The sequence below is a fragment of the Rhinopithecus roxellana genome, chromosome 8 (assembly GCF_007565055.1).
Source record: "Rhinopithecus roxellana isolate Shanxi Qingling chromosome 8, ASM756505v1, whole genome shotgun sequence".
Classification (NCBI taxonomy): Eukaryota; Metazoa; Chordata; class Mammalia; order Primates; family Cercopithecidae; genus Rhinopithecus; species Rhinopithecus roxellana.
This window is the reverse complement of record NC_044556.1, coordinates 115,607,430-115,633,715: the sequence shown is the minus strand read 5'-3', so window position 1 is coordinate 115,633,715 and position 26,286 is coordinate 115,607,430.

The following is a 26,286-nucleotide window of genomic DNA, read 5'->3' as shown; positions in this document are numbered from 1 at the left end:
AATCACCTGAGCCCGGGAAGTTGAGGCTGCAATGAGCTGTGACTGTTCTACTGCATTCCAGCCTGGGTGATGGAGTGAGGCCCTGGCTGAAAGAAAAATAAAATAAAATCAGAGGCAGTATTGCTAATCTGTCATGGGGCTTCAATAGCTTCAGCTCCCTAGATCTTGCTATCTTCCTTCTTGGAAAGCCTGTTTCAAATGTCTCTACTCCCCAAACTGTAGAGGGTGAAAGGTCTAAAAAATGCCTATGTGAAGTCTTGATCCACAGGTCTTGCTGCGTCACTTGGCCACTTGCCTTCAACCCTGTTTTCCCAGCTTAGAGCCACCACTCTTCTGCGCAGAAACAGGCTACGATGGGTTCTCTCTGAGATAGGTTCTTTTGCTGTTGCCCTAGTAACAGAATTATTAAACCGAGTTCCAGCCTCGAGAGTGTTTGTGCCTGGTGAGGTAATGTCTGTCGCATCCAGCCTTTCTTTTTGTTCCACTCCCACTCCCTTGCTTCAGGCCCTCTGTACCTCACGTCTAGACTGATGCACTGGTCTCCTCCCTGGCCTCTGTGTTTCCAGTCCACCCTCGCCGACGGGGCTGCCCCTTGCTCAGCAACACTCTTTCTCAGGTTCAGACACTCCTCCTTGGTCAAATTCCCCATCAGCCTGACATTCAAAGCTCTCCATGATTGTTTCAAAATACAACCCACTGTGTGCCTGTGCTTTAGCAGAGCAGGATGTGACCCAGGGGTGGTGATGGGGTAGAGCCAAGAGGAATTGGAAAGAGGAGCCTGTAGGGCTTAGTGAGCAACCTGTTGGTTGGGAGGCTATATAGTGTAGTGTTTAAGTGCATGGGTTTTGACTCAGACTGTCTATAAAATCTTCCTGCTCTCACTTAATAGCTGCGGAACCTTAGGAAAGTTTCATAATATCTCTAAGTTACACCTTCCCCAAATGCAAAATAAAGATAATGACAGTATCTTCCTCATAAGGGTTTTCTTCTGCTCAATTAAAGAAGGTCATCTTCTAAAGTGCTTGGCTTAGCATCTTCAAACTTAGAAAGGCACCAGAAATGTTACGTGTGATGATGATTATAGTAGAGGAAGGTGGAAGGGTGGTGGTTTGAGAAATGGAACTGAGAATGGCTCCTGATTTTGGTGAGTGGGTGCAAATCATGCCGATAGAGAATTCAGGCACAGAATAAACAGGGTTTTGAGAACAGATAATGATTTCATTTTTGGGCTTATTGGGTTTGATGCATCATAGCTCACTTTTATTGATTCTCATTGAGTGCCAGGCACTACACTAAGCATTTTGCATATGTTGTCTCTTACATAATTCTCACAAGAGTTTCTTGCGGTAAGGTTATCAGCCCATGCAAACTTTAGTAACCAGCCCACAGTTATTAACTTGCCCATAACTTGTCCACAGTTATAAAGGTGCAGAGCTGGGATTTGAACCCAAGACTTTGTGTCTCCAGAGGCGGCACACTTTATCACTATATACTCTGCCTCTTGAATATCTTTACTATGGATATTAAATTAATCTCTTTTTCATGTTTTTAGTGCTAAGATGGCCTAGTCCACACTGCTTCTTGCCTACGTCGTGTTTTGTCCTCTCGCTTGCAGTCCCCTTATGTAAATTTGGCCCCCAGACTCCAGGATTTCTTTTATGACATGTGTCCTCCTGAGTTTGTGCTTGGAGTCAGAGGCTCAGTCCTCACCTAATTCTCACTTTGGTCCTTTTGTCTCACTCCAAATTCCCCCTGGATGGGATCTTTGATCTTGAAGTGAATTAGTGTCTCTAAGCATCAGTTTCCTCCTCTGAACGATGCAGTTACAGAATTGTAGTAAACGTCAAGAGAGATGGAGTTCATTGAGGAGAAAGGCTGTTTCTGATTTCTCTTAGCATTCACAATACGCGGGCCAGTGCTGGGCATATATCAGGTGCTCTCTCATCATTCAATGAATAGATGACCAACTGAATATATATGCTGGTGTATATCATGAGGGTTTGCCCCTTGTGTGTGACTAGTGGCACTGCTTCCTTTTTCAACTGCCCTGCTGTCCCAGGTGATTACCCTAATTTAATGTGTTTTTTTTGGGGTTGACTTTTAAAGAGCATTTGGAGTCACGTACACCACAATGGTAGAACTGGGTTATGATGTTAGTGTTGGGTGGTAGGCACTGCCTACATATGTGGTGGGGAATGAGGAGATGTGGAGGTACCTGGGGTGGACTGGATCATATTTTCTTCCTTGACTTTCTTTGTCGTGGAGAAAGATGCTCTAAGAACCCAAGAGACATGGATTTAGCTGCAGGTGACAGAGCCCAGGGTGCAGTAAATTGTTTTTTAACAGACGTTTTCTGTTGTTTTAATAACAATGCTTTAACATGGCAACTTTCTAAGTATTTTTGCCCTATCATTTCAGGTACTTACGCTTTCAATAACCTGCATATGGATTTCAACGCTATTTAATTAAGCTCTAAACCTATAAAAATGCACATTTAATACTCAGAGTAAACCCTTGCCTTGTTCTTTCTGAAGGTAAACAGAGGAGATATCTTCTTGAGCTCAGAGTTCTGAGGTAATTACAATTAGTTGCCATAGAGAGAAAGAGAGAGAGAGAGAGAAACACATGAAAATGTATCTTACTTTCTGTGTTTAGGAAATTCATTTAATGAAATATTCAGAGCCACCAAATCTACCCAGACCCAAATACCTATTAATCTGTCAGCCACTTGGGCTCCAGAGGGACCTTTCTTTGCCAGAAAAGCTTTTTGACTGCCCTACTCCTGTGCTCAGAAACTTTTAATGGCTCACCGTTTTCCTGTGTGGAGACGGTGTTACATCTTCTTAACACGTGAGTTACTAGGCCTGTTATGATCTGGACCCAGCTGTCCTTCTCAATCTCATTTGTTATCACCTAGGTGGTAACACAGGTGCTTGTTGGCTCTGCTGGCACTGACGGTGGTATCCCAAGCCTCTCTATGGTATTTTCCCTTTGAAGTTCTCTTTCATGCACTCTGTTGGCCTTGAAGTTCCTGGTCACCCTTCAAGACCCAGTTTAAATTCCTATCTAGTTCAAATGCCAAGCCCCCTTGGATTCCTCTAGACAGAATTACTCTAAGCTTTCTTGGACTTTGTACTTTCATGGCAATTCTAATCACAAATATAAATTTCTGCCACTAGACTGTGAGTTCCTTGGGGTCCGGGGACCTCATCTTGTTTTATTTATTTGTATTTTCATGTAATGAATAGCTCATAGCAGGTCCTGATTCAATCTTACTGAAGGAAATTACGTTAATGACATATTGCCAGTTAATAGTGTGCATTATGGTGTAATAAAGATTTTTTTAGGGGAATGAATTACCTAACCAGATTTCAACTGTAGCTGTGCATATAAAAGTTCCACAGTTTCCTATTGAAGGAGGATTTTCTTCACATACATGGCAGCAGTAGTATGAGGATAAATCTAGTGTTTATTTCTGCCCCTTCGGTTAACTAGCAGAAAGCTCCAGGTTAGAGTCTACAACAGAATCACTTTCTTTATGATGCCTGTAGCATATTAGAAATGCTCTAAATACTCAGGAACGGGAGATCATGTAACTTGGTGGTTAAAACGTGAATGTTAGAGTCAGGTGGACCTGACTTATCAGCTGTACAACTGGCAACTTATCAAACATCTCTTCAGTTTTGTTACCTGGGGATTATCATAATTTATTACTAAGATTGCTTTGAACATTAAACGAGATATTCAGGCCATTTGATTAAAAGGGCACCTAGCATACATACACCATGTATATAATATAATAATATACATTCCCCCAAAGGAATAACAATTGCAGTAAGAATTACTAATTTGCTGGTAAGTTAGAATATGGTTTGCTATTAGTAACTGAGTACTGTCAGAGGTTAGAGCCAGTCCCATAATTCCAAAGGAGCTGCTTGGCTAAGGTCATCCTCAGAAGCTGCTCAGATATCTGTGGTTCTAAGCACAGCAAGAGCAACTGGTGAGGTTTCTGCATGAAGCAGTCAAAGTCTATGTATGTTCAGGACCCTCCATGTGAATGAGGCTGGAACACAGCTATGTGGATACAGACCTGCAGCATTGCCACACAAAGCATACGTGATGCAGGTAATATCTCTGCACACAATGCTGGATTGTATGACACTGTCATCCCCTGCACTGGATAAAAACTCTAAACAATGAACTTTCTTGGGAGTGTTACAGGAAGGCTACTCCTAAAGCTTCCTCTTGATTCTCTACTATCAGACCTGTTATTCTCAGATCTTGTCGTGCATTCTGACTAGGACAGGTGAGTGTGTGTGAGTATGCAACCTTGGATGAATAAATTCATTAAAAATGGGATCTCATGTCCTTGGTGTTTTTTTAAACATTCCTCTTTATGATCATGCATTGCCAAAGAGAAGCATTGCTTTTTTGATCATTCGATCTTCGCTTTTACAATTACCAACCCCCGGCTGGGTGCGGTGGCCTGTAATCCCAGCACTTTGGGAGGCTGAGGCGGTTGGAACCCTTGAGCTCAGGGGTTCGAGACCAGCCAGGGCAACTAGGGAGACCCCTGTTTCAATACCAAAAAAAAAGAAAGAAAGAAAGAAAAAGAAATTACCAACCCCCTATCCTTTTTTTTTTTTTTCTTTTTGTATGAGGTTTCTGCGGGCAACTTAAAGTACACCTGACTCTGATTCTTTTTCTTTTTTGAGCACGAGAGGGAAATCGTGTGTGTATTGAGGTCTGCAAAGGAGGTCCAAGGAGATTACTCAGGTGCCCCTAAAAGAAACCAGGAGTGTTCATGAGCTGGCCTCTAGCACTTGCCAAATCCATGAGAGACCAGTGCCCCTTCAGAGGTTCCAGAAGCTGCCTTGGCTGGGAACTCATTCTCTCCTCCTCCTCTCTTCTTGCTTCAGCTCCTTCCAAAAGTCAAGCATGGAGTTGTGGGAAAGGCTAATTGGGTTGGACTTAAGATTGGGGTGGGCGAACTAGCTGGAAAGAGCCTGGAACTAGAGATCTGGGGACCTGAATTTTAGTCCTAATTCTTTCTTTCTTTCTTTTTTTTTTTTTTTGAGACAGAGTCTCGCTCTGTCGCCCAGGCTGGAGTGCAGTGGCCGGATCTCAGCTCACTGCAAGCTCCGCCTCCCAGGTTTACACCATTCTCCTGCCTCAGCCTCCGGAGTAGATGGGACTACAGGCGCCGGTCACCTCGCCCGGCTAGTTTTTTGTATTTTTTAGTAGAGACGGGGTTTCACCGTGTTAGCCAGGATGGTCTTGATCTCCTGACCTCATGATCCGCCCATCTTGGCCTCCCAAAGTCTTAATTCTTTCATAAACTCACTGTGCAACTTTGGACAAGTATTGTACTCCGTAAGCTTGTTTCCTCATCTGTGAATCAAGACAGCTATGGCTTTGGGTCTCAAGTTTTGCAGGGGCCAGGCCAGGGACAAACAGTGGCATGGGAAACAGCTCCTTCACCTCTTGCACATTCTGGCTGTCCTTTAAAAATTGTATTGTCCAAACTAATGCGACTGGTGCACCCTGGAATTGGCTGCCTAAGGTCTAGAACAACCAGGAGCCACTGGGAGAGGAGGGGACACTGTAACCTGGGGGCAGCAAAGCTCTTAGCTTCCCTGGGAGGGGAGTGGAGAAGTATCCTTCCACAGAAGAGCCAAGAGGTCAGGAGAAGGACAGACTGTGGTCTTTGGTCTTGGAGGTGAGGAACCTCCCTCCTGCAAAACAAAATGAAACAAAAAGAAACCTATAGGAGGCGATGATCTTCATTCGGACAACAAAGTGAACTTGAAAAGCTTAAGGACCCTGGGAGGAAATAGATGAGGCTGAGGAGTTCTGTTGATAAGGCAAATGTGGCTTAGTCCACTGGGCCAGTTAGAACGCCACCAGTGGTGACCAGACAGAAGGAGATTTTTGTAAATTGAAAACATAATTCATGTCCCTGGGGATAATTGAAACAGTACAAAAAATTATCACTGAAAAAGAGGTTTCTCTGTTGCTGGCTCCCCGTTGGTGTCCATTCCCAGAGGCAACCACCTTTTCCAATTTCTTGTGTGTCCTTCCAGAAGGAGTCTAAGCAGCAGCTGCACTTTGCTGTTTCATGGAACAATACATCTTAGAGATTGTTCTATAACGGCACACATATTCATTAATTAAACTCCTTGCCATGGTCACAGTGCCTCATGGGGTCATCCCCTGTCCGTTGCTGTGATGTCCTCTCCCCTGACTCCCGTGTCTCACTCTGCTTAACCACACCGGCCTCCTTCCTTTTTCTCTAATGTGCCAACACGTCCCCATCCTGGTACCTTTGTCCGTGTTGTTCTCTTCACCTGGAAGGCTCATCCACCCTGTCCTTGGCATGCGTCACTCCTGTATGTCACCTCCCCAGGTTGGCCCTCCCTGGTCATCCCATCTCAAAGAGCTCCCATCATTTCTGTCCTCTTACTGGTTTTATTTTTCCACACAGCACTTACCACTACCTGGCATTACAGAATATAATTACCATTCCCTTGTTTATTTTCTGGTATTGCTGCTGGAATGTTAAGGAGGGCTGAGATTTTGTCTTGTTTTTCCAGTGCTGTAATTTCAGTGCCTAGAACAGTCAGTGCCTGGCCCTTAATAGGCACTCAAATATTAATGAATACAATATTCAGAAAGCAATGAGATGTTTAGTTTAGAGGGCATGGCTTAGGCTAGAGTTGGAGATAGAAGTTTGGGTATCACCAGACACTATTTTAAACTTTGGGATTGAATGTAGAGAGAGAGAATATAGACAGAAGAAGGCTGGGGACTGATTCCTGGGTCCTTTTCACATTTAGAAGTTGGGAAGAGGAAGAAGGTCCGACACAGGTGACTGAGACGGGACAGCCAATCAGGGAGAAGGGAAATATGAGAATGTAGTGTCCCAGAAGCCCAGCCTAGATAGTATTGGCTAAGTCCCCTAAATCTTTCATATGTCTGCATAGTATTCCATTGCAACGACGTGCCATAGCTTATTTAATTAGTCCTCTATCCACTGGTGTTTGAATTGTTGCCAGTCTTTGGCTGGTAAATAATGCTGCAGTGAATGCAGTTGTCTTTATTAGTAGTTCTGGGTGAGGCAATAGCAGGGAACTATTTAAAGATCTCAGTTTTCTATAGAAGCAGAATGAGTTCATGCATTATTTAGATGTGGCATGGCAATAGCACTGGCTTGCTGAGAGCATTATATGCATATCTAAATGAATGTATTAATTGCCTATGTAATGCCCAAATAAATGAATATTGAGAGAGTCAGAGGTTAAGGGCAGGAAAGCCCTTTTGAAACCTCTAGTCCCAGCCACTGCTTCCACGGGCAAGAAAACAAATTGTCCAAAGTCATCTGACACCTTGAACACAGCCAGGGTTAGAACACAAGTCTCTTGACTTTCTGCCCACTCTTGGCAGAACTCCACATTACATGCAATGGCGTTTCTGATGATCAGCTTTGCCAAATTTGCTGAGCTGCAGGATATGGATATTTCTTGATTGAAGGCACTAGGGGTAGATGAATGAGAAAAGATTTGAGACCAAACTGACTGGAGTGAGTCCTGTCTCCACCTTTTACTAGATGTGTGGCTACATACTTGACTCTGTACCTTGTTTTTTGTAAAACTCCTACTCTTGCCCTGCATGTAGCAGGCAGTAAGTGCAAATTCCTGTCTTTGCCCACCCATACTCTTTCTCTTTCTCTCCAACACAGTCCAACAATGAGAGAGAAACTGGAAACTTCCTTATAAAACTTGAAGAAAAATAAGACTGCAGAAAGCAAACCAAAAGCAGTACTCTGTGTATGTGTGTGTAATTTAAAGCCTTGTCTTGTTCTAGAAATAATGTCCTAACACAAATGTCCCTAAGCAAACCATTAATATGAATACATTAGGGCTACCACTCTCAATGGATGTGTGAAGATGGAAGTAAGAGAGACTAAGGAACACAGAAATCCCTAGATAGTCCTCATTTTAAAATTAAAAAATCCTATTTTTCTGAATATAATACTTTTTTCTGATTATTATGCTTTCTGCAAAAACATGAAAAATATAGAAAAGCATAAAGAGGAAAATAAGGATAATGCACAATTCCATTATCACTATTTACATTTGGTGCATTCCCAGCCTTTATTGTATGTAGATACAGTTGTGGACCACTCAGCTTCCCCTTCCAGAAGCACCTTGACTCCAGCTGTTAGCTCCTTCAAGACTGGCCTCAGCATTCGAGCCAAGGTCCCACTGTTTTAGTGGTGGTCCCAGCAGGTGACTGGGCCAGCTTGTGCCACAAAGCCTAGCTACTTCTCCTAGTATAGGGCTCTTCTAAAGGGCAATCTTTGCTTTGTTGCTACTTGTTGGGCTGGCACTGGTTTTCCACATTTGCATTATAGTTTGAGGGGCCTTCCATGCAATTCTGCTGTTTCTCTTTGTCTTTCACAGGTATTACTTCCTAATAAAATATTTTGCTTTCCTAACTCCTTATTGTCTACATCCTGGAGAACCTGCCTGTTCATACATACAGTTATATAATCAAGATCATATTATTAAATATAATGTGTATGTGTGTGTGTGTATATATGTGTGTGTATATACCATATATCAAATGATACAATATTTATCATATTATTAAATACAACATATGTATATGTAATTATTAAATACAATGTGTGTATATATATACACAGTATTGCAAATGCCATGTGATATTTAATATATGATAATATATAATATCAATTACAATGTGTATATAATACAAATACAATGTGTGCATATATACATATATGTATATATAATACAAACACAATGTGTGCATATATACATATATGTATATATAATACAAACACAATGTGTGTGTATATATAATTATGAAATACGATGTATGTGTATACATTTAAATATATATTTAAATAAATATATATTTAAATACATATATTTAGAATATATATACACACACATCGTATTTAATATATGTATATAATATATGTATTTAATATATGTACCTATTATGTGTAATATATGTGTATTTAATATGTATGTATATATACACATACACACATTGTATTTAATAATTATATGTACACACTGTGTTTAATAATATAAATATATCATTTAATATATGTTATATGTATTATGTATCATATAAGATATTATAATAAATTATATAGCATATTCTTTTATATATGGTAAATATATTTGTTCTTTCATTATAATTATATACATTATTTTTTACTAACATTGCTTAGTATTTTCATTATTTACATATAATAGAATGTTGATTTTGCAAATTAATTATGATTTAAATATTGCTGATGAATATTAACATACATAAGTTTTCTAGAATATCCCTGATTGTTTCCATGAAATAGGTTCCCAGAGTGGAATTACTAAATCAACATGTCTGAATATTTTTAGGGTCTTGGTAAGTAGTTATTAACTGCTCTGGGAGGATTACCTCTGTATATACTTTCATCAGTGTAATGCTTGTGTACATTTCACTGCACCATCACCTGCATTGTGTATTGCCATTACAATTACATTGACAGGCAAAAACAGTGTTTTAATGTGTTATTTTGTACATCTTTGATTTTTACTAAAGTTGAACCTTAAAAAATAAGTTTACTAGCTAATTGTGTTTACTTTTCTACAAGTTATCTGCCCTTTTAAAAATATCTTTTAATTTAGAGGGATTTAAAAAAACATATTTGCCTGAAATATATAGTTGAGAAGGCACTCCTTTCTCAGGCAATTCTCCCTCAGACTGTTTTGGCTTTCTATTTGGTTTTGTGACACATGTTTTATATTTTTTATGTAGACTGATCTTTTCTTTCTTTCTTTTTTTTTTGTGAGACAGAGTCTCGCTTTGTCGCCCAGGCTGGAGTGCAGTGGCACAATCTCGGCTCACTGCAAGCTCCACCTTCTGGGTTCATGCCTTTCTCCTGCCTCAGCCTCCCGAGTATCTGGGATTACAGGTGCCTGCCACCACACCCGGCTAATTTTTTGTATTTTTAGTAGAGACGGGGTTTCACCGTGTTAGCCAGGATGGTCTTGATCTCCTGACCTCATGATCCGTCTGCCTCGGCTTCCCAAAGTGCTGGGAGTCCCAAAGTGGTGGCTGGTGAGCCATCGTGCATGGCCTGATCTTTTCTTTTCTTTTTTAATTTATAAAGGAAAGAAGTCTAATTGACTAACAGTTCCACATGGCTGGGGAGGCCTCACGATTATGCAGATGGTGAATGAGGAGCAAAAACACATCTTACATGGTGGCAGCCAAGAGCAGAATGTTTTTCTTTTGGGATTTTTTCCATAGCTTTTTTTTTGTGTGTGGAGGGGGACAGGGTCTAGTTCTGTCACTCAGGCTGGAGTGTAGTGATGTGATCATGGCTCACTTCAGCCTCAGTCTCCTGGGCTCAAGCGATCCTCCTGTCTCAGCCTCTCAAACAGCTGGGACTATAGGCGTGTGCCACCACACCTGGCTATTTTTTTTTTCTTGTAGAGACAGGGTCTTGCTATGTTGTCCAGGCTGGTCTCAAACTCCTAGGCTCAAGTGATGCTCCTTCCTTGGCCTCACATAGTAGTGCTGGGATTACCAGTGTAAGACATTGCACCAGGCCTCCATTGCTTTTATGTGTAGAATACCTTTCTTCATCTAGTGATCAGGCAAATCTTTAGCTATCTTTCTTCTTAATAGTTTTTTTATTTTTATGTTTAGCCATTTAATCCATCTGAGATTTATTTATGGTGTCAAGTGCAGCATCTACATGGAATTATTCCCAAATAGTTTTCCTGGCTGCATTTATTGCTTGACCAAAGGCAAGTTTTTAAATCTCCTTTAACTTCTATTTCCTTATTAAGAGAGGATTATGCAAATGATACTTCACAGGGTTATGTTGAAGAAAAATAAAATAAAATCATGGATCTGAAAGCATTTTATAAATGCTATAGATACATTGGTTTTTACAGTTGCTATCATTCATATGGCTAAGTGAGGAAATACTGTGCGAACAAATGCTTGTTTGATGTAGTCCTGTCTCAGTTCATTGACAACAACAACCCCAAATAAGGCTAGTTCCCTAGATCCTAACAAGCTCAAGACTTCTTGGACTGCCAGAAAGGGTTTACAGTATCACAGATGAGTTAAAATGTAGGCTATTTATAGTGAGTACACTTCAAGGGCACATATATTTAGGAGTGTGGAGCAAAGAAGAATGCAAAGCCTGATTGGGGTTGGGGGTGTGATCAGGGAAAGTGGCCAAAAGCCTTTCATGGGGAGACAGGATCTGAGAAAGGGAAGGACTTCATTATTCTTCTCTGAAGTCATCGGGGAGCACCCAGAGGGTGGGATTTCAGGAAGTTTTTAAATGAAAGGAGACACATGGCTTGGCACAGTGAGAGGGAGGATTTTCCAGACATCCTGTGCTGTCTTGGGGACCTGCTCAGAGGCTGGACCAAGTCATGCTCAGAAGCCTGGTCATGGCTTCAATTCATCGTTTAGACAAGAAGAGAGAAGTCTTGTTTCTCATCAGAGGGAGATGCAGAAGATATTTTCTGGCAGTTAGAGGCAATTCTTAACCACTAAGGGGAGAATGGCTGAAGATCTAACATTATAAAGAAGGCGCTGAGAGTTTAAGCACTTCCCCTTAGAAGCCAAATTATTTGCTGGCTTGTCTTTCTTCTCTTTTTCAATTTACCAGCATGATTAAGATGTGTTCAGCAAGGAAGGGCTACAGAAGGTTTGATGGAACTCCTAAATGAATACTGTCTCTAAGAAATAGAAGAGCAGAGAACTGTGACAGAAGAAAAATAAGAAGAAAAGGTATTCCTTGAGGTTAAGAATTCTATTCTATCTTCTTCATTTTGAGTGATTTAGGGAGTTTAGTACATGGATTAGCACGTAGTGGGTGTACACTTTAAACTGGTTGGTGGAAATAAATAAAGCACAGATGGCTTCATCTATGTGAGAAACTGCCTTGGCTAGCGAGGAGTTAACATGGCACTCTTAAGGAGTAATTGGTGGTGGCTGAGTTGTGGTAATACTGCACATTCCCTGCTTAAGTGCACATTTCCTGTTCAGGACAAGGATATGATGGGGCCTCTTAGAAGTTGGTGACTTGGGCAGTTCTTTTTATTGGGGAAAAAAATGAAGATAATTTGGCCTGGCTTTGGAACCTAATTTCCCATTATTCTCATCACAGGGCCTTCATCCTAGCCGGGTGAGTCTACTCGTTTTTCTTTACATCTAGACGGACTGTGCAGATCCTGCTCTGCGCCTTTGTTTATGCTGTTCCTGGCAAGTGCGGCTCCTGCTTCTCTTGCCTCTGCTGGGATTACCCTCCTTTAAGGTCCAACACTCACTGCTTTTGCAAAGCTGCCTTGAAAATCATTCCTCCTTTTCCAGGAATTTCTCCCTCTCTGAATTCTATGTATGTATGTATGTATGTATGTATGTATGTATGTATGTATGTATTTGAGACAGAGTCTCGCTCTGTGGTCCAGGCTGGAGTGCAGTGGCGCGATCTGGGCTTACTGCAAGCTCCACCTCCCAGGTTCATGCCATTCTCCTGTCTCAGGCTCCGCCAAGTAGCTGGGACTCACAGGCGCCTGCCACCACGCCCGTCTAATTTTTGTATTTTTAGTAGAGATGGGGTTTCACCGTGTTAGCAAGGATAGTCTCGATCTTCTGACCTCGTGAGCCACCCGCCTTGGCCTCCTAAAGTGCTGGGATTACAGGCGTGAGCCACCGCGCCCGGCCTGAATGCTTTAGCTATGATTGTCTATGTGACCTAAATAACTCATATACTGTGATGTAAAGTTAGTGTTTTACACACATATGTTTAAATCTCTAACGAGATAATGTATTTCTTATGCTCTGAAACCTAGTTTTATATCCTTACTGCTCCCTTCCCACTGTGCACATTTCCTGTTCAGGACAAGGATACGATGGGGCCTCATGACAAATCTGGCCCCATGTCAGGCGCTCAAAGATTACTTGATAGGTTATTTGATGATTTCAGAAGATTCGTGAAACTCATCACCAGGTAAATCATGACATCTTATTCTCTTTGTGATGCTAACAAGGTAGGAACAAAGGCTGTGGCCTAATTAAGCTTAGCACATTGACAGCTCTCTCAAGCAAAACAAAATAGTTGCCATGAGGGTGGATAAGTAACTGGTCAGTGCTTCTCCTCTCGTATTCTCCTGGTAAAACTGGCTCCGCATGTTCTCACTCATAGGTGGGAACTGAACAATGAGATCACTTGGACTCGGGAAGGGGAACATCACACACCGGGGCCTATCATGGGGAGGGGGGAGGGATTGCATTGGGAGTTATACCTGATATAAATGATGAATTGATGGGTGCTGACGAGTTGATGGGTGCAGCACACCAACATGGCACAAGTATACATATGTAACAAACCTGCACGTTATGCACATGTACCCTAGAACTTAAAGTATAAAAAAAACAAAAACAAAAACAAAAAACTGGCTCCATGGATGCAAAGTCCGTTGAGGCATGGCCTGTCCTCTTTGCATGAGCTGAGTGTGGGACAAAATAGGACACTGATGATTGCAAGACATTGTGGTAAACGTTATAGTAGAGGCATGTATAATAAACCACGGGAGTCCAGAGAAAGAGCCTGGAAATGAGGCTGGGTTAGGCCATCAGGGAAGGCTTCCTGGAAGAGGTAGTGCTTGACTTGAATTTAGACTTAGAAGAAAAGAAGGAAAAGATTTTTTTCCATCACAGCCCTAGTTAGGAAAGAGTGTTTGGGGAAATTTAGAAGGGAAACTTTTCTAAGATAAAGTTATTTTATGAAGAAGCAGCACTGGGAAATCAAGGAGATTTAATTACAACTGCCTCACGAGCAGGATTTGAAAAGGAGTGGGAGGCTCATGGAAACCTTAATTGCTGAGAAAAGTTAAGAGGAGAAATATGACAGAAGTAATGGGTCTATATGTATGTCATGTCTGATTTGTCACTTTTCTAGACAGGCACTCTGCCTTCTGCCTTCTTCTAGGTTAGAGAAGAAAGGATCCTTCAGCAGTTAAGGTGAAGATACCATCCAGGATGCAGAAATGGGACCTGCAAAGACTCCTTATTCCTTTTAGGGAAGAAAAGGTCCAAGTCGGATTACCTCATTGTTCAGAGAATAATAAGTATTTGTTCAGCAATAACAATGTGTGAGATGCCTGAAAGAGAAATCAGGCTAAATAATTTCCTCCTTCCTTTAGAAAATACAAAACAGCTTGCCTGGTTTCTCTTCCAATTTATTCTTGTGGTTTTTTATTCCTTTGGAGATCTGGGAGGATGCTTATTTTATGAAACTGGTAGACTAGCTCTTCCGTACTCAGGGAGGATGTCCTTGTGTGCATTAAGCTGGGTCTTTAAGATTAATGTAATATATGGGAAAGTGTGATAAGTGATGCAGCATTAGCAGCTTTTAGCTTGTCAAAGTGGCTGCATGTTGAAAGCATCTGGAAAAATTGCAAACTGCAGCATGATCAGAGCATAACTGACAGATGTCAACACAGAGAAGTGGCCAATTGAGAGGGACGGAACCAGACCCAGCCTCCTGGGTTGTGTGCACAGGGATTGCTAGAGAGACGACAGGATTTAAGTGATGTCTTTTATAACTGTTAGAGCATAGAAGTGCTAGAAGGAACAAGTCTGTTGGTACAGACAAAAGAGAATCTATGTTACTGAGAAGAGAAAAGTTCTCATACACAAGTAAAATGATATGACTGGACCTTCTCTAATGTCCTGTCCAAATCGAACTGGGATCCCCTGACTCTCTGAAACAGGATTTAATGAGATTCTGCATAGGCTCTAATATCTCATAGACCAAGGGAGCCCTTGGATACATTTATATTTTTCCACCATCCCTAAGCTTTAATAGTTTACTTTTGTGTAATACTTTACAGTTTGTGGGAGCCTAATCTCCCAGACTATTGATTATCTGTTGTCAAAATAATGTGTAACAAACAACTATGAAATCGCAGGGGCATACAACAATATGGATTTGTTGCTCATAAGTCTAGAGGTTTGCTACATGACTCTGCTGATTTTGGCTAGGCTTATTCACACATTTGGGGGTTTGGGGCTGTCAACTGATCTGAGGAATCAGATGAGCTGGGGGACTCAGCTCTAATCCATGTGTCTTTTATCTTTCGTGAAGCTAACCTTGGCATGTTCTCATGGAAATGAAAGAAAAGACAGAAGAGGCACAAGAAAGCAAACAAACCATGCAAGGTCTCATATAATGGCCAAAGCAAGTCACATGAATTCAGTGCCAAGGTGTCGGGAAATGTACTCCATTCCTTTTGATAGAGAAATTTCACCTGGCAAAGGGTGTAGATACACGGAAGAGAAAATGATTAGTAAAATTATAGCAATTTACCATATAGGTATTGCCTTGTTTAATCCTCATGGTATAATCCTTTACCCATGAAAATTGGTGTTATTATTCTCTCTTTCACAGATTAAAAAAAAAAAAAAAAAAGGACACCAAAGTAATAAGACATTGCTGGGTGTGGTGGCTTGTGCCTGTGATCCCAGCTACTTGGGTGGCTGAGGTCGGGGGACTGCCTTAGCCCAGGACAACATAGTGAGACCTTCATCTCTAAAAAATAAAAGCAAATTAGCTGGGCATGGTGATGCATGGCTGTAGTCTCAGCTACTTGGGAGGCTGAGGTGGGAGTATCACTTGAGTCCAGGAGTTCAAGGCTGCAGTGAGCTATGATCACACCACTGTGCTCCAGCCCGAGTGACAGAGTGAGACTTCATGTCTAAAATATAAAAAAGATTTTTTTCTAAGGCCACATGGCTGGTCAGTAACATTTCAGAAAGAATAATGCTAGTCTCCCTATTGCAAATGTAAGGAACTTTCCATTGTACCATACCATGCATAATTAAGAGGATAAATCCCAAGGATTATTGTTAGAAACTTTCTAAAGGCAGACTGGTAAAATAGTGTGTGGCCCTTGATGTTGTGTGAGTTGGAGAATACACAAACTTTTACTTAGGTTTTCTTAACCTATTTATGAAATTCCTAGTACCCCTATAAGATATAACATTTTCACGTAATAATATATTAATCCAAGGAATTCACTAGTCATGTGAACTTTAGTTTACTTGTTAATTAGGTAGTTACTAGGTGTATTTGTGAGAGTAGGTGAGCTGCTGTAACTATATACTCCTAAATCTTAGTGATATAGAATAATAAAAGTTTATTTCTTATTCATATTGGCCAGAACTCAGGCACGTGGCCACATCTAACAGCAAGGGAGTCTGGAAAACACAGTTCAGCTGTGTGAAGGATATTTATAAACATTTAGCAAGATCCAAAGGAATGGACCATAGCATAGATAAGTTTTCCAGGGAGACTAGGAGGTATATAACAGGTAAAGGAATATGGAAGAGAAGAGTCCATAGCTTAAGACTCTATCCAAAAATTTGTCTTGGCTTCTAAGACATTGCTCATAACCTACTCCCTACGTAGCAGGCAGAGTGATTATTATGAATTAGGATTTAAGAATTTGAATCTGATTAAAAACCTTCACTGTTTACCATAATAACGAGTGCTTAATGTGATTACACAGTCTTCCAAAATGAATCCTGTCTGTCAATTTTATCTATTGCACCTTTGCATTCACTCTTTTCGCTTAATTATAACAGTCTTTTTAATTTGCCTAAAGTGTGAGGATCTCTCCTTACCTGTAGGCTACTAATCATGCCATTTCTTTTGTCTCTTGGACCCTCTTCTCTGAAACATTGCTTACCCTTTCTTTTTCTGACTAAGATCTCATTCTTTAGTTCTCAGCTAAATAATTACACCCTAATGTTTGGCAAAGTTAGGTCCAAAATTAAGACACCAAATTACAGATCCAGAAAACTCAGAGATCATCAAGTAGGATAAAGAGCAAAATACACACATCTACATATATAATCCAAATCACTGAAAATGGAAGACAAGGGATATTCTGAAAGATAGCTACAAGTAAAAGACACATTGCATTTAGATGAACAAAGACAACAATTACAACAGACTTCTTACTAGAAACTGCACAAGCCAGAAGACAGTGGAGTGGCATTCTTACAGTTGAAAGAAAAAATTTGTCAACCCAGAATCCCATACCCAGCAAAACCATTTTTCAAAAATGAGGAAAAAATACAGATCTTAGGCAAACAAAAACTGGAAGAATTTATTTCCAGCAGACCTGAGCTACAAGAACTGTTAAAGGAAGTTCTTTGGGCAGACAAACATGATACCAGACAGAATCTTGAATCTACTCAAAGTAATGGAGAGCACTGAAAATGAAATTAAATGAAGATAAATTTAAATACATTATCCAAACTTTTGCTTTGTATTCTTCTGCGATTTCAATTGCATTCATATTAGACTGAAATTGTCACACAACTCTTGGGTGCTCTGTTCTGTTTTTGTTGTTGTTGTTGTAGTTTTGCCTACTCTTTTTTCCTTTGGGTTTCAATTTGGGTAATTTGTTGTTGTTGTTGTTAGATAGAGTCTTGCTCTGCCACGCAGGCTGGAGTGCAGAAGAATGATGTCTCACCACAGCCTCTACCTCCTGGGCTTCTCTCACCTCAGCCTCCCTAGTAGCTGGGACTACAGGCACACACCACTACACCCATGCTAACTTTTAGATTTTTTGTAGAGATGGAGTCTCACTATCTTGCCCAGTTTGGTCTCAAACTCCTGGGCTCAAACAATCCTCCTGCTTCAGCCTCCTAAAGTGTTGGAATTATAGGCATTAGCCACTGCTTGTGGTAAATTTGGGTAATTTCTATTGGCTTATTTGAGTTTCACTTATTCTTTCCTTGTCTGTTTCAAGTCTACTGATGAGTCAATTGAAATCATTCTTTATAGCTGCTGTTGTATGTTTTATTTCTATCATTCCCATTAGATTCTTTCTACAGTTTTCATCTCTCTGCAAAAATTACCCATCTCATACTTGTCGTCACTTTTTCATCTGGAGTATTTTAACATAATAATCATAGTTATGTTGAATTCCCCTTTAGATAGTTCTGCCATGTGTCATATCTGAGTCTGGTTCTGTTGATTGTTATTCCTCTTGACAGTGTTTTTGTTTTTCTTGTTTCTTTGTATACCTTCTAATTTTGTGATGAATGCCAGACATCTTTTGTAGTTTAGTAGAGGCTGAATTAAATACAGTCATGTGACACATATGATATTTTGGTCAATGACAAACCACATATACAACAGTGGTTCCATGAATTTATAATATTGTATTTTTACTTTGCTTTGTGCTTAAATATGTTTAGATATACAACTACTTACATTTGTATTACAATTGCTTATAGTCTTCAGTACAGTAACATGCTATACAGATTTGTAGCCTAGGCGCCATGGGCTATACCATATGGCATAGCCTGGGTGTGTAGTAGGCTACATCCATGTTTCTGTAAGTACACTCTGTGATGTTTGGGCAACAATGAAATTGCCTAACAACACACTTTCCAGAATGTATCCCCACTGTTAAGTAATATATGACTATAGTTGTTAGACCTGGAACTGGGCTTGCTTTTCCTTATTCTTGGCATTTAATGTGGGAGATGAGTCAATCCTCTCAAGAGTTGAACCAGTTTGGGATTTTTTTTGTTGATATGGTTGCCCTCGGTATAACACAGTTTCAATATTGCTCCATATCTTGTGTTTAGGGTGGGGGCTGGTTTGCCAGAAGGTTTTTTCCAATGTCTGCTCATACTCAGCTTTAGGTCTTCCCTTTGCATTGTGCGCAGTAAGGGTCTCTCTCCCTGCTTTTGCATCTCTCTCAGTGGTAGACTACTATTATTTGTTACTAGATTCTTGTTAGGCCGGTGGTAGGTTATGGGGGAAGCATTCTCTGTTGTTCTAAATAAGCCTCAGTTGTAGAAAGTCCTAACAAAGCAATCGGTCAAGAGAAAGAAATAAAAGGCTTCCAAACAGGAAAAGAAGTCAAATTATCTCTCTCTGTGACAATATGATTCTATACCCATAAAACTTCAAGACTTTACCAAAAGGTTCCTAGACCTAATAAACAACTTCAGTAAAGTTTTAGGATACAAAATCAATGTAAAAAAATTAGTAGCATTTTTATACACCAATAACGTTCAAACTGAGAGCCAAATCAAGAATGTAATCCCATTTACAATAGCCATACACACACACACAATAAAACACTGCTGAAAAAAATCAGAGATAATACAAACAAATGGAAAAACATTTCACGCTCATGGATTGGAAGAATTAATATTGTTAAAATGGCCATACTGCCCCAAACAATCTATATTCAATGCTGCTCTTATCAAACTACTAATTACGATTTTTCACAGAATTATAAAAAAACTATTTTAAAATTCATATGGAATCACAAAAGAGCCTGAAGAGCCAAAGCAATTCAAAGCAAGAAGAACAAAGCCAGAGATATCACATTAACTGACTTCAAACTGTATCATCAGGCTGTAGTAACCAAAACAGCATGGCACTGGTAAAAACAGACACATAGACCGGTGGAATAGAATAGAGAACTCAGAAACAATGCCACACACTTACAACCATCTGATCTTTGACAAGGTTGGCAAAAATAACCAATGGGAAAAGGACTGCCTATTCAATAAATGGTGCTGGCATAACCAGTTAGCCATATGCAGAAGAATGAAATTGGAACCCTACGTTTCCAAGTGTGGCTTTATACATACAAAAATTAATTCAAGATGGATTAAAGATTTAAATCTAAGACTTCAAACTATAAAAATCCTAGAGGAAAACCTAGGATATAATCTTCTGGACATTAGACTTGACAAGGAATTTATGAGTAACTCCTCAAAAGCAATTGCCAAAAAAAAAAAAACAAAAAGACAAATGGGACGTAATTAAACTAAACAGCTTCTGCATAGCAAAAGAAACTATGAAGAGGATAAACAGATAGCCCACATAATGGGAGAAAATATTTTCAACAATGTATCCAACAAGGGTCTAATATCCAAAATCTATAAGGAACTTAATTCAACAAGCAAAAAACATATAACCTCATTAAAAGTGGGCAAAGGACATGAACAGATACTTCTCAGAAGACATACAAGCAGCCAACAAATGTGAAAAATGTTTCACATCACCAATCATCAGAGAAATGAAAATGCCAAAACCACAATGAAATATCATCCATCAGAATAGCCATTATTAAAAAGTAAAAAAATAACAGATACTGGCAAGGCTGTGGAGAAAAGGGAACGCTTATATACTGTTAGTGAAAACATAAATTAGTTCAGCCACTGTGGAGACTAGTTTGAAGATTTCTCAAAGAACTTAAAGCAGAACTACCATTTGACTCACCAATCCCATTGGTGGGTATATACCTAAAGGAAAATAAATCATTCTACAAAAAAGACACATGTATGTTTAGTGCAGCACTATTCACAATAGCAAAAACATGGAATCAACCTAGGTGCCCATCAGCATTGGATTGGATAAAGAAAACGTGGTACATATACAACATGGAATACTATGCAATCATAAAAATGAAAAAAGTCCTATTATTTGCAACAACATGGATGCAGCTGGAGGCTATGCTCCTAAGCAAATTAGCAACAGGACCACAAAACCAAATATTGCATGTTCTCACTTATAAGTAGCAGCTTTACATTAGATATTCACAGACATAAAGATGGCAACAAGGCTGGGCACGGTGGCTCACACCTGTAATCCCAGCACTTTGGGAGGCTGAGGCAGGCAGATTGCAAGGTCAGGAGTTCAAAAACAGTCTGGCCTATATGGTGAAACTTCATCTGTACTAAAAACACAAAAATTTGCGAGATGTGATGGTGGGTGCCTGTAGTCCCAGTTACTTGGGAGGCAGAGGCAGGAGAATCGCTTGAACCCGGGGGGCAGAGGTTGCAGTGAGCGAAGATTGTGCCACTGCACTCCAGCCTGGGCGACAGAACAAGACTCTGTCTCAGAAAAAAAAAAAAAAAGATGTCAAGAATGGATACTGGGAACTACTAAAAGGGAAGAGGAGGAAGGGAATAAGGGGTGAAAAACTACCTATTGGGTGCTATGCTCACTACCTGGGTGACAGAAATATTCATACTCCAAACCTCAGCATCATGCAATATACTCATGTATAACAAACCTACATATGTACCCCCTGAATCTAAAATCACATTTGAAATTATTTTAAAAAGAAGTCTCTCAGGTATAGGCAGGCATTGTGTCTCTGAGTCTCGGAGGGAGGGCTTTCTACAGCTACTGTTAGCTGTAGGTCTGGGCCCAAAACATATACTTCCTTCTTCCTATAGCTGGGGAGTTTGCTCCCCCCACCTCTCTCCTTCTCCCAGGTGCAATGGTTTCTTTATCAGTGCCCTAAGAGTGACAGGGATTGTTGCCTTCCACCAACATTTTAAGGCTTTTGTTCTGTAGGGGAGAGATCAGGGACAAAGATCCAAGTGTGGCTTTATGCATTTACCTTGGGGGCAGCTGTTACTTTCTCCCAGGCTTGCAGCACATGGGATGCTGTCTGAAGTCTCTTGTCCTGCTCCCGATCTTTTTTGTGTGTACCCAGTAAGGTCTGTGGCAAAAAGCCTGCAAGAAGGGGTAAATTCTCCTTTGTCTGGGTCCCCGGGGGTTTAATAGTCTCTTGCTAGCCTAAACTCATCCCTTAGCAATTTGCTAAAAATTTTCATTGAATTATCCTTATCTGGGACCAATGGCCTCTGCCCCTGGTAATCAAGTGCTTGTGTTTGTCTCCCTTTGGAGATGTCCGTGTTTCCTTAGATTCTGGGTTAGCTAGTTTCCCTTGCAACCTCAGCTCTCTGATAGGTTCAAGAAAAGCAAATTTGTAGATTATCCAAAATTTTGGGGGGGTGTAAGGGTAGAAGCAACATTCTTTCCAGTTTATACATTCTAAGTGGGAAACAAATAATTTAAAAACATTGTTTATTTTTCCAGTTGACAAGAGTTTAGAATACTGTTTCCCATGGTGTCATCTCCAGACACCATGTGTAATCAGAATGGTGAGCATATTAAAAATGTTGATTCTGAAGCCACTCTCTAGACTTACAAATCTGAAAATCCAAGGGCATTCATTTTGTGAAGTTCACCAGGTGATTCTTGTACATTTTAAAGTTTAAGAATTGTTGGATTCAAAATGAGCAGTTCAAAGGTCAGAACACGATACTCCAAAATATAGTGCTTTGTTGTGCTACATACTTAGAACTGAAAAAGATTGGAAGGGTCTCAGAAGCAAGGTCTTTGTGACCTGTCTCCCACCTGTCTTTCTTTCTGGAAGTGAGTCATAGAATTCCTCTCCCCTAAAGCGGGTCACAGAAACTAAAACTTCTCTCCCCAAAGCAAGCCACAAAACCTAAAAAGTTCACTCTCTGATCTTCTTCCCCTTATGTGACAGATGTTCTGTCCTATGCATGGAGGAAAGAGTGTTACACAGGCCAAGAAGTATCTGGACAGGCCTTCGTGCTCCCTCTCCTAACACCCTGTCTACTACTATTAGTTCATACCCTTTTGTCCAATCACATTTTTACACAGCTATCCATTCTTCATTGAAACCAAGCATAAAAAATCAATATTTTTCCCTAGGTCGTTGGTTCTTCATTTCCTTCTTTTTTCTTTTAAGAGACAGGGTCTTTCCATGTTGCCCAGGCTGGACTTAAACTCCTGGGCTCAAGCTATCCTCCCACCTCAGCCTCCTGAGTAGCTGGGACTACAGGCAGGCACCACCATGCCCAGCTCTTAGGTCTTCATTTCTAAAGTGTCCTGTGTCACATAACATTTTGGTTTTAAGTAAATTTGTAATGCTTGCCTCTCATTAATTTGTCCTTTATTATAGGAGCGTTGGTTGTAATCCTTGTGATGGGTGATCAAAAAGGCATTACACGTTTTTTCACCCCTACAGCAGGAAAAATGTATTAGCACTTGTATGTACCAGTGTAGGAAGAGAATTGCTTTCCTCTATTCTTCTAGGTTCTTTGCTGGCCTACAGACTAAATTGACATGAAACAGATTAACAGGAGAAAAGCCATTTTAATAGTGTATGCATGGGAGTCCCACAAAAATATGACTTAAAGAAATGGTCAGATGATTGAGGCTTATAACGGCATGCTGAGCTACATAAAAGAATAAGGGTTTGGGGCTTCTGTGGGGTATGCATACTAATTACGAAAGAATGAGGGGAGGAAATGCATGGTGAACAAAGATTGTCTTGTTACGAAGATAAAAGTTTCTCAGGTGATAAAAGTTATCGTGGAATAGCTCTCTTCTTGGTACAGACATCTTTACTAATAAAAATTTCCTTTATAAATGTAAATTTCCTTTACAAAAGGGCAACTTTTCAGAGCTACTCTTGTGTCTGCAATTTCCCAAAATAACCTGCTCAAAATGATATGCCAAAAAGGTCTATTTTGGGGTGGTGTATTTTGGTCTCCTGCAGTCATATTTTGGGGTGGTGTGTCTTGAGCGCCAACACCTGTCACTTTTTTTTTTTTTTTTTTTTTTGAGATGGAGTTTTGCTCTTGTTGGCTAGGCTGGAGTGCAATGGTGTGATCTCGGCTCACTGCAACCTCTGCCTCCCAGGTCCAAGCGATTCTCCCGCCTCAGCCTCCTGAGAAGCTGGGATTAGAGGTGCCCACCACCACGCCCAGCTAATTTTTTGTATTTTTAGTAGAGATGGGGTTTCACCATGTTGGCCAGCCTGGTCTTGAACTCCTGACCTCACGTGATCTGCCTGCCTCAGCCTCCCAAAGTGCTGGGATTACAGGCATTACACCGTGGCTGGCCAACACCTGCCACTTTTTACAAAGATTATCTTATTTAACTCTCATAACAAACCTCTGGCATAGGCACATTGTTATTCTCTTTACAGACAATGTAACTGGGTCTCAAAGATGTTAATTAACATGCCCAAGATTACACAGCCTCTATGTGGCAAGACCAGGATTTGAATACAGGTGGCCTGATTCGAAAACCTGAGACCTCTTAAAAATTGAGATATAATTCATGTAACTTTATCTTCTGAAGGGTACATTCAGTGGTTTTTAGTATATTCACAAGGTTGTGTACCCATCACCACCATCTAATTTCACATTTCATTTTCATCACCCCAAAAATAAACCCCATACCCACCAGCAGTCACTCCCTCATTCCTCCCTCTCTCCAGTCTCTGGCATCCACCAGTTTACTTTATGTCTCCATAGATTTGTCTATTCAGGACATTTCATGTAAATACAATCATAAAATATCTACATAGTGTATCTGGCTTCTTTCACTAGCAAAGCTAGAGATCTTAGTCACTATGCTAGAAATTCAGAAATGGGAATTGTACCTACGTAGACAAAAGGATGACCACCTTTCACCTGGCTCATCCAGGAGATAGGATAATCTAAAAACAAATACAAGAATTCCATTAAATTTAATAAAGACTTGTTGAGTACCACCCCTGAGCAAGGCCTAGGGCTGGATACTCTTATCAGAATTACCTGTAGAGTTTGATAACAATAGATTTCTGAGTTTCTCTTCTCAGAGATTCTGATTCTGTACTGGGCCCCAAGTTCTATGTCTAACAAGAAACTTCGGGTGATGCTGATATAACTGGTCAGGGACAAGCTGGTATGCACAGCTGGAGGGTAATGTTTCCCAACTTCCGATGCGCATATGAATCACCAGTGGATCTTGTTAAAATTCAGAATCTAATTCATTAAGTAGGTCTGGGATGGAGCCAGAAAGTCTGCTTTTCTGATAAGCTTCTAGGTGGTGCTGATTTGCTATTCTGAGGGCCATCTTTTGAGTGGCAAGGCTGTAGGGGATGAAGGTGAAGGATAGGGAAGGCCTGGTTCCTTCTTAAGGAGCTTACTGTCAAGTGCAGAGAGACCTGAATACAGCTGACTAGGTCAAGTCGAAGTGGGCTAACTGTCCCAATCAAGACCCAAAGATGGTATGGATGGAGACCTCTCCCCAGCTCTGTGGTTCATTCCATGTTCATAAGGAGAGATCCAGGAAAAATGGTGTATGTAGTATTTGTTACACTGTTTAGCAAGATGGGAGAATGTGTTACATATTTGACACATATTTACGTCCCAACTGGTTAATATCTTCAGAAAAAAAAATATCAGAGCTGAAGAGGTATGCCCTGGAAAAGCAAACATCATCTGTGCTTACTAATATGTGGAAGCTAAGCTATGAGGACACAAAGGCTTAAGAATGATACATTGGACTTTGGGGACTCAGGGGAAATGGTAGGCAGTGGTGAGAGATAAAAGACTACACTTTGGGTACAGGGTACACTGCCTGAGTGATGGGTGCACCAAAATCTTAGAAATCACCACTAAAGAACTTATTCATGTGGCCAAATACCACCTGTTCCCCAAAAACCTATTGAAATAAAAAAATTGAAGATTTTAAAAAAAGAGGTAAGCCCTAATTTTCCAGAAAATTCACTGATGTGGAAAACGTCATTTCCTGATAATGCTGGGTAAATCTGTGTTTTGTAGGATGTTCCATATGTTGTCAGTGCTCATGAATTGTTTAGTTTTATTATCCTCATTAACAGGGATAATGGTTGCTTTTTAACAATCATGATCACCATCTGGAGCCTGGAAAACCATAGTTTGAGGCTCAGGTAGAAAGATGAGACTGTTCTGACTGGGTCTCAGCCCATTTCCCCACTGCCAAGCCCTGTGTGTGCCCATGTGCTTGGCTGCCAGGCATGGCAAGAACCACACTGACAGACATGGCGTTAGTTCAAGCAAAACAGAACAAAATTCAGAGAGTGCAGGGCACATTGGCTTGGCTGTTTAATCTCATTCTAATCTTAAATATTCACAAAGTAGCTTTCCTTGTGTGTTCCCCTCACAGCCCCGGTGACCCGTAACTTTGCTGTTGACATTGTGACAAGCAGACGATGTGACTAAGTCACTCCTCCCCCAGTTCTTGGGGTGAATTGGGTTTAAACATCTTCTCTTTGTGCTTCACAGAGAAGTGTTGCCTTATTGGGAGGAGGTGACTAGACAACCAAGCTGCCACGTAACCATAGCAACCATGCACGCCTGCCCTTGTGAGTTTTTTAGGACTCTTCTCCAGACCTTTCCCAGACCTCTATTTTCAAGCTCTCTCAGCCTGCAAGAAAGCAGCATCTGAGACCAACTCAGCCCTAACATGCAGGGGCAGTGAGGGAGTGCAGATCGGCAGCCTTTTCCCAGAACCTAAACAGCACCCCATGGGCTAAGGGGAGAAGCTGGAAGAAC